The sequence below is a fragment of the Palaemon carinicauda genome, chromosome 27, assembly GCF_036898095.1.
Source record: "Palaemon carinicauda isolate YSFRI2023 chromosome 27, ASM3689809v2, whole genome shotgun sequence".
Taxonomy (NCBI): domain Eukaryota; kingdom Metazoa; phylum Arthropoda; class Malacostraca; order Decapoda; family Palaemonidae; genus Palaemon; species Palaemon carinicauda.
In genome coordinates this window covers 66,480,784-66,490,900 of record NC_090751.1, presented here as the reverse complement: position 1 = coordinate 66,490,900, position 10,117 = coordinate 66,480,784, and positions in this window count along the sequence as shown.

Sequence of the window (10,117 nt, the reverse complement as noted above, 5' to 3'; positions counted from 1 at the left end):
ACATATTTTATTTTAATTGTTCATTATTTCTCATATTGTTTATTTATTTCCTTATTTCCTTTCCTCGCTGGGCTATTTTTCCATGTTGGAACCCTTTGGCTTATAGAATCTTGCTTTTCCAACTAGGGTTTTAGCTTAGCTTCTAATAATAATAATAATAATAATAATAATAATAATAATAATAATGATAATAATAATAATAGATAATAGATAATAATTATTAGTAATTATTAATAGTTAATCATAATTAATAATAATTAATAATTATTAATCAATAATTATTGATGATTAATTATTAATTAACAATTAATAATAATTAGTAATTATCAATTATCAATTGTAAATTAGTAATTTTTAATTAGTAATAATAACTATTAATGATAACTATTATTAATAATCATTATTAATAATTATCATCAATAATAATTTTTAATAATTAATAATAATTAATAATAGTTAATAATAATTATTAATAATAACTATAATAATAATAAATACTAATTCATGATTAATAATTTATAATTTATAGTTTATAATTTATATTTTATAATCTAGAATTTGTAACAACAACAACAACAACAACAACAACAACAACAACTCTAGGATCAGGCGTGAGAGGCCTTCAGAGGAACTGGAGGAGGTGGCGGTCATACGGGGTGGAGGACTGGAACATCTAAGTCCTGCGCTCTGGGTACCTCCTCCCGTTCATCAGCTTTCCCTCTCCTCTAATTTCTCCACCTTCAGAGTCATTATCCGACAAGAAATGCTCAAACTTTACGGGCTATCTTTCTACATCACCCATTCAAGGGGGTTGGAGGGAGGTCTCTCTGAGCTTCGTCCCTGAGTTCATTGCTAAGACCTAGGTTTTCTTCATTTTAGGTGTTTAGTTTTTGTGTGGTAAATGATAATCCTCATCAGCTTCTACTGTGTCCTGTTAGGGCAATGAAGAGGTACCTTAAACTTACCAAGGTAACCAAGCCTTGTCTGGAGAACCTTTTGTTACCTCAGGGAAGACTAAGAAGAAAGTCTTGAAGTATACCATTTTCTTGTAGTTGGGGAAGTAATTTCCCGCTCCTTAAAGTCCTCCGTGAGGAAAACATATCAAAACCCGTAATATCAAAGGAATTGCAGCTTCCTTTGCTTTCAAGAGAAACTTCTGTGTGGTACAGGTTCTTATTGTCGGGGTCTGGAAGCAAAAGACCACCTTCATAGCCCACTACCTTTGAGATGTGACTCACACGACAATGGACAAATTTACTCTAGGTCCTGTAGTAGCTGCGTAGCTGCTTAGTAGGTGGTTTATCTTCTCCAGCTCGGTAACAGGACCAGTATCTGCAGATCAAGGGCTAAGGTTATGTTTTAGTCTAGGATAAATGTGAAGAGTCACTGGCATTCTTTCGCTTTCAGGTACAGGGTTTGTAAACATCTTTGAGTTTGTTCCTACTATTTCTTATGAGGGGAATGTGATGAGCTAAACAATCATATAACTTTATATGGAATGTGGTGAACCAAGCAATCATATAACTTTATCTGTTAGCAAGTGCAGTTTAGCTTTGTTATCAGCACAGTTGAAGTACAGCTCAAATCTTTCTTCTCTATTTGCACGGGCCATGATTACCTTTAGCCATCTCTTGGTTCACAAGGTGGTGGAACTCAGGATGTCGTATCCAATAAAATGCCTGAGATTCCCTGGTTATCCTGCTGGTTGTTTAAACCATGTTAAAAGTTTAACGGCTGCATTTCCAGTCTTCACTGTAATTATACTCCTATGGTAAAAAACTGGGGTTTGTATAGTAAGGCAAAATACAAATTAGTTTTTAAATTTGCCATTTTCCTAATATTTTGTTGGAAGTACGAAAAAAAAATAAACATAAGCTAGCTGTACAATGAAATTTTGTTTTTATAAAGCTTATTTTAGGAAATTTTAATACATAGTTACCTGCTTTGTAGTTATGTAAAATTTTACAAAGTACAAAGTACTGTAGAGAAAAAATTAAATTTAAACTATAGTACAGTACAGTATAATATTTAGGCAGCATATATTTATAAAGTCTAGCTAGCTCTCCATTTTGTTACTGTTTGACCCATTGTCATTAAAATGGTATTGAACACATGAAAGTAAATTTGAAAATTACACACAAAAATAATGGGATAATCATTGAAAGACCAACCCAAATTTTTTTACCAAATATTTTGCTAAGTCAATTATTATAGTGCATTAAAAAAAAAAAAAAGATTGATTGAAATAGAAAATTGAATTATATGATGGTTGTAATGTGCTCTTTATTAGATGTTTTAATGAAGTTTACAGTACCCTAGGTAGAATATCTATGGACTATGCAATACCTGGATGTTAATATGCAAATTGTAGGTGATTGGGATGATATACTATTAGGAAATAAGCTATAAGGAGTTATAAGAAAATATTTCAGTTTTTATATTACCTTTTTTTTATCCCAGCTGTTGTTGGTTATGCTGAACCTACCTTAGGCTACATTATATTTTTCAGTACAGTTTTTCCCTATTTGAGTGGTATAGGAAACTATGATACATGCTTGTTAGGTATGGACTTAATAGTGTATACAGTACACCATCAATATTTGAGTTAGTAAAAATTCCTTGCTTACAATGGTGTGTAATACATTTACAGTCTGTATAGTAAAAATTCCTTTCTTACAATGGTGTGTAATACATTTACAGTCTGTATTGCCATGTTGAATAAGATTTGTAGAAAGGAAATGGAATAAATATTTATTATGAGTGGAAAGAGCACTACAGTATATGCTTGGAATTTTTCATAGTTAACTTATTAAATGATATTAAATTACTGTAAAATAAATGCAAGTTGGGTGATGATAGATGAACAAGGCATTGGCTGAAGGATAAGGTTGCTTATAAGAAGTAAATAGTATTTAGTAAGTGAAAGAAAACTAAAGAAATAACAAAAATGTTTTTATTGAGTGATATGACAGGTTAAATGCTCTGAAAATTTACAATATTGAATATATTTGTGAAACATGGTCACTGCAGCTGGAACTAGGTACAGTAACTCGTTGATGATTAGTGCTACTGTATGTGTACTTGTATTGACATTGAAATTTAGTGCAATTAATTAGTATGAACTAATTAGCACTTCTTTCGATGATACACTAAAATAAGATTTACTGTATTTTCACTCTACCTTTTGTATCTGTAGTATAATTACTTGTTTACTTATGGTTGAATAAAATAATGCTGTCCCTTTTATGGTTTTACATGTTGGTGATAATAATTAATGAACAATGTTCTTTTATAGCCTTGATGGCATTTATGACTGAGGTGCGTTTGGTACTAAATTACGCAACTTTTAGGATTTGATCAATTGTTGTTTATTTGAATGAAATAAAACTAGCTCATTTGAATCGTGATTACTATATTTTGTGCTGAGTGCTGATTGGTTTCCAAGGACTTTCCTTTAAAAGGCTAAAACAAGAACTCCAATACAACAAAATACCAAAGAAATACTGTCTATCCTGCAAAGCACATACGTAGTGTTTACTTGCTATTTAACTCGGCACAGCACCTCCTCCACTGAACTAATTTGGCTATCGATGATATCATCACCAATAACCATCGCTACTAATGGAGACAAAGTTATTTGCACACTAACTTGTACCAACCCGACATGTCTCGAGTCACTGTAAAGTTAATACTTGTGTTGTTCAGCTTCATTTAGGGAGAATTCGTCTACTGTTAAGTTAGTTAGTAGGAATCTAATTATGATTAGTTATTCACTATTCTCTGTAATAGCATTAACATAATGGATGGACTAGTTTACTGTTGAAGATGCCTTCAATAGTTTCTTTTATACAGTGGCTCTTACACTGTAAGTCACTTTTCACTCAATGGCTTTCTTGACAGCCTGGAGTTTTTTTTTTTTTTTTTTTTTTTTTTTTTTTTTTTTTTTTTTTTTGTTATTTTATCTCCTATTTCAGTTTAATAAATATTATTCCCCTTCTAATTTTATCAACCTCTTCATTACGAGGCTGCAGATCTGCTACTCAAGCTATATACGAGATTTGTCACCATCGGATATACATGCTTATAACGTGTTTATTTCTTTTACTGCTTCATTTTCTATTTTATTTCACCTTAAACAACCAAAATATTTTTTCCATTCATTGTGAAGGGATTATTAAATAATTTTCCAGAATTTCTTTTTATACAATTTACTCTAAATAATGATATAGCACTGAGTTTTTGTGCAAAAAAACTTTATATCTATTAAAGTGACTATATTATTCCGTAATAATTCCACGATAAATAGGCCTCAAAAGATATAAAACTACTCGTGAGTGGTAATAGAGTTTACTTTATACAGAAATATAATGAATATAGGCCTATCCATTTGTTTCCGTTAGCAGAAGTATTCTATAATACATAATTTATAAGGTTTACAATAAACAAAGAAACTAATGACAAAAGAAACATATTTCCTCCCCCACAGAGAGAGAGAGAGAGAGAGAGAGAGAGAGAGAGAGAGAGAGAGAGAGAATTGAGTTCTTTAGACAAAAGGTTAGTATTTTCTCCTGTCATTCCATCTTGCAATGACTATCACTATGCACTGGATAATTCATTTTTTCTGCATTTCACATGCTTGGAAATAGAGATTGCGCATGTAAGAACATGACAAATATTGTACAGTGTAGAATGGCAATAAATGGAAATAATGACATTTGGCTAAATTTTACTTATGAAAACAACTAACATTACTAATATGAAATAAATATGATGATGATATTTTTGTAGAAATGATAGTTGGGAGAAATGGAATAAAATAAGAAAAAGACAAATCTCGTCATGTGTGAACAACTCACATTACTGGTAAAACGTTTTGGTGACTTGTGGGTGGGACTTATGTAAAAGGCAGAGAACCGATGATGTTTGAAGAGCTACGTAATAATTTTTGTGTGATTTGAACACATATGTCTACATAGAAATACACTAAAATAGACCTTACATAATCATGAATGGACTACAATCGCGAGTGTTTCAGTTGGTGGTGGGGTGGGATGTGAGGATCCCTACGTCTCTAAGCTGGGAGTGTCGGGGCTTTTGAGTAATGCCTTAGGTAAGGAATATCGCCATCGGCTAGAGAGACAGGTGTTATTCTTTATGGAAACATAAAACTAGACTAAAATAGCTCTCACATAATCAAAAATAAAGGCTAGAATCCCAAAGACTTTGTTGATTGGCTTGAGAAAGGAGGAGGAGGGACTGATATCAGAAAGAGGAGGAGATTTTTTAGTAAAATTTCCTGAGTGTAAACTTTGTGAGATATACTGTACGACCATGTGCCATACTGTACTCTTTTGTAGGATATACAAGTACAATTTTAACCTCATTATGATTTATATTTGTAGCTTAACTCCTTCACCCCGTTGACGTCAATACACGTCAAAATATGCCTGGTAGTACACACAGTGACGTCAGGAGATAACGTCATCTTCATTACTATTATCCTTATAATTACTATTATTATCATTATCATTATTATTATAATAATTTTTATAAGCTACGAAAAAGTATAGACATGGCTGTATATCACACAAGTTCACATTTGGGGAAATTTCACTAAAGAATCTCCTCTCCCTAATATTAGCCCCTCCCCCTCTTGTCTTCAGCCAACTAACAAAGGTTTTGGGATTCTAGCTTTTATTTTTTGAATATGTAAAAGCTATTTTAGTCTTTTTATGTTATCATGAAATAATCACACCACTCTCTCTAGCCAATAGTGACATTCCATATCTTAAGTAATATTCAACCCTTCCCCTTGACACCCCCCAATTGGGAGACCGTCATCCTACCACCAGCCAAATTACTTGCGATTCTAGTCCTTATTCATGATTATATATAAGTCCCACTCATGAGACGAAACTTTCTTCACGAAAGCTTACCATTACCAGTAAAGGAAAAAGTTGACAGAAGACGAGATTTATCTTGTTTTATTTTATTCTTTTTTTTTTCAACTGTCATTTCTACAATATCATCTTCATTTTTTATATATTTCTTATCAGTATTGTTCCTTGTTTTTACGAGTAAAACTTAGCCTGTTGTGGTTATTTCCATTTATTGCCATTCTACCATTTCTACGCAATATTCATCATGTTCTTACATGCGCAGTCCACAGTATCTCCAAGCTCGTGATATACCCAAAACAGGAATGATCCAGTTCATAATCAGAGTCACACGGGAGGTGGAATTAATAACAAACGACCAAACCTAATGTCTTATGAACTAAATCTCTCTCTCTCTCTCTCTCTCTCTCTCTCTCTCTCTCTCTCTCTCTCTCTCTCAACAGTATTTTGTTGACTCGTATTTGTTTATCGTATTTATGGCTTATGATTTTATACATTATAAAATTCTTCTTGTGTCAAAGGAAACAAATGGATATTTTCATTATATTTCTGTATAACGTAAATTCCATTATTACTCCTGAAAAGCTTTATATCTTTCGACGGCTATTTATCCTGGAATTATTACGGAATAACATAGTCACATGAATAAATGTATAATGTTTTTTTACACATAAATTGCAATGCTTTACTGTACCTTATAATTATAAATTATAGAATATTTCTTGTGTAAATGAAATAAAAGGATATTTGTATTACATTTCTGTACAATGTAAAGTTCATTATTACTGACAAGTAGTTTTATATCTTTTGATGGCTATTTATCATGGAATTATTACATAGTAACTTCAGTGAATATAATTTTTTTTCTTTTACGCAAAATCACAGTGCTTTTGCATTATTTAGAGGTAATTACTGGTACATAAAACTTTATTTTTTCAAAATTATTCTATAACCACTTGCCAATGAAAAACATTTCTGTTTAGAGTGAAATACATTGGAGAATAAAGCAAACTTTGGAAAAATTATCCTACAAACAGCCGTAAAACAAGTAAACATGGAAATGTAGCGTATTATAGGATAAATGAGAAAGTATATCCGAGGATGACAAATCTCGTATAGAGCTCCAGTAGCGAATCCACGGCCTCGTAGCGAAAGGGTTAACTTGTAATAATAATAATAATGACGTATCCGGACGTCACCAGTATTACCAGGCATGTTTTTTACGTATTACGACGTTATCGTAGTGAAGCAGTTAAGAGTTTTCCAAGTGCAATCCCTTGCAGTGACATGTCAACTAACATATCGTAGGATTTTTTCATATAAAGTAGATGCCAAACATATGAATGATTGTTCTATTCGTTTGCCGGCGTTTAATGGTTATTTTCTTGATAAACATTACACAGTTTTATTTTTAGTAACTTTCAGTAGTTACCTTCCAAAGATTATTAGCAAGAGGCATTTTACCTGAGTAAGGTAAATTATGAGTTACCCTCCAAAAATAATTAACTAGAAGCATTTTACCCAAGTAGGGTAAATTATGAGTGTGTTACAGTGTGTATGTATACAGTATAAATACATAATTTTGATTTAATTGTCTAATGTCAGTTAGCGGTTTGGAATTGGTTAGTGTCCATTGCTCCTAAATGAAAATTTTATAATCTTGTTGCTTTTAGCAAGAGAAAAATTATAATGAATAACTGAATAACCCATACCTTTTATTAGGTTATTTTTGTACTATTTTCACTTACAAGAGATTGTTTGTGGATTTACAGACATTTTTGGAGTGAAGATGTTCTCTGCCATCCCCCAAGGTTCAACAGAGGAGGGGAGAGACTAGCCTATAGCTAGAGAATTATTGGTACCTTTGACTGGCTAGACAGTACTACATTGGATTCTTCTCTCTGGTTACAGCTCATTTTCATTTTTCTTACACATACACCGTATAGTCTGGCCTATTCTTTACACATTCTCCTCTGTGTACATACATCTGACAACATCAAGATTACCAAACAACTCTTCCTTGCTCAAGGGGTTAACTACTGCAATGTAATTGTTCAGTAGCTACTTTCCACTTGGTAAGGGTAGAGAGAGCTATGGTAAGCAGCTTTTCTAGGAGAAGGACAATCCAAAATCAAACCATTGATCTCTGGTCTTATATTGTGCCATAGCCTCTGTGCCATGGTCTTTCACTGTCTTGGGGTAGAGTTCTCTTGCTTAAGGGTACACTCAGGCTCACTGTTCTATCTTATTTCTCTTCCTCTTGTTTTTTAAAGTTTTTATAGTTTAAATATGAAATTTTTTTTAATGTTGTTTATGTTCTTAAAATGTTTTATTTTGATTGTCAATTACTTCTCTTTTGGTTTCCTAATTGAAATACAACTAAATACTAATAACCTACCGTAATATTCAAATCTTTTTCTCAGCCAGACTCGTAAAGGTAATAAAAACGTGTGTTAGTGATTGCACTAACATAAATCCATGATGAACTAGTGACCTTGGAAGCAAACAGAAATGCATCGTCATCTGGAGTGATCATGGGATGTAACCTACTGGCTGAGCTCCATACATCACCAATAACAATGAAATATAAGACCATCTATGTTATTAAATGCCTAACAAGGTTAGATGATAATTAGTCTTATACAAGTCTTGAGACTTTGAAAATAGACAAAACTAGAATTTTCAGTAAAAAAGATTTAATGATACATTAAACTGAGTAGCCATTCTTAGTAAAAGTGATTACCACTTAATGACTCTTATTCTCCGTGAAATGAAGGAATTGATAGTTTTTGCCTTCTCACAATGGTTACTTAATCCATTAAAAGTCAAACATGACATGTCATGTTTTGCAAAAATTGTCCTACACAGGTTATTCATGTCACATGACATTCTTAAGTTTTTAAATTTGTGTGGCTTCATAGCTCAATGTATGGATGCCATAAATGTTTGCTAGGCACTTGTTAACCTTTCAGGAATGCAATAGCGCCTGAGGCAAAGCCTTAATATGGTAAATACACTTTGTGTTGGTAAGTGATCATTGATAAAATTTGTGACAATCGCTCGCACTCTCTAATAATAATAATAATAATAATAATAATAATAATAATAATAATAATAATAATAATGATAATAATAATAATAATAATATTAATAATAATAAAAATAATAGTAATAATTTTAATAATGATAATGATATTATTAAAAATAATAATAATAATAACAACAACAATAATGATAATAATAGTAATAAAAATAATAATGATAATAATAATAACAAAATAATAATAATAATAATAATAATAGTAATAATAATAATGATAATAATAATAATTTTGATAATACTAATAATAATAAAAATAATAATATTAATACTAATAATAATAATGATAATTATAATGATTTAATAATAATGATTATACTATTATTAATAATAATAATAATAATAATAATAATAATGAAAATAATAATAATATTTTTAATAATCATAATAATAATAATTATAATAATAATGATAATAATAATAAGAAAAATAATAATAGTAATATTAATAATAATAATAATAATAATAAGAATAATTATAAAAATAATAATAATGATAATAATTATATTAATAATAACAATAATAATAATTATAATAATAATAATAATAATAACAATTATAATAATAATAAGAAAAATAATAATAACAACAACAAGAGCAACAACAACAACAATAATAATAATAATAATCATAATAGTAATAATAATAATAACAACAATAACAAAAATTATAATAAAAATAATAGTAATAATTTTAATAATGATAATAATATTAAAAAAATAACAATAATAATAATGATAATAATAATAATAATTTCAATAATGATAATAATATTATCAAAAATAAAAATATTAAAAATAATAATAATGATAATAATAATAATAATTATAATGATATATTATTAATGATTATACTATTAATAATAATGATAATGATAACAACAACAATAACAAAAATAATAATAATAATTATAATAATAATAATAATAGTTATAATTCTAATAATGATATTATTAAAAATAAAAATAATAATAATACTAATTTTATTAATGATAATAATATTAGCATTAATAATGATAGTAATAACAATAATAATAATGATAATAATAATAGTAATGATAACAACAACAATAACAAAATAATAATAATAACAAAAACAATAACAATAATAATAATAATAG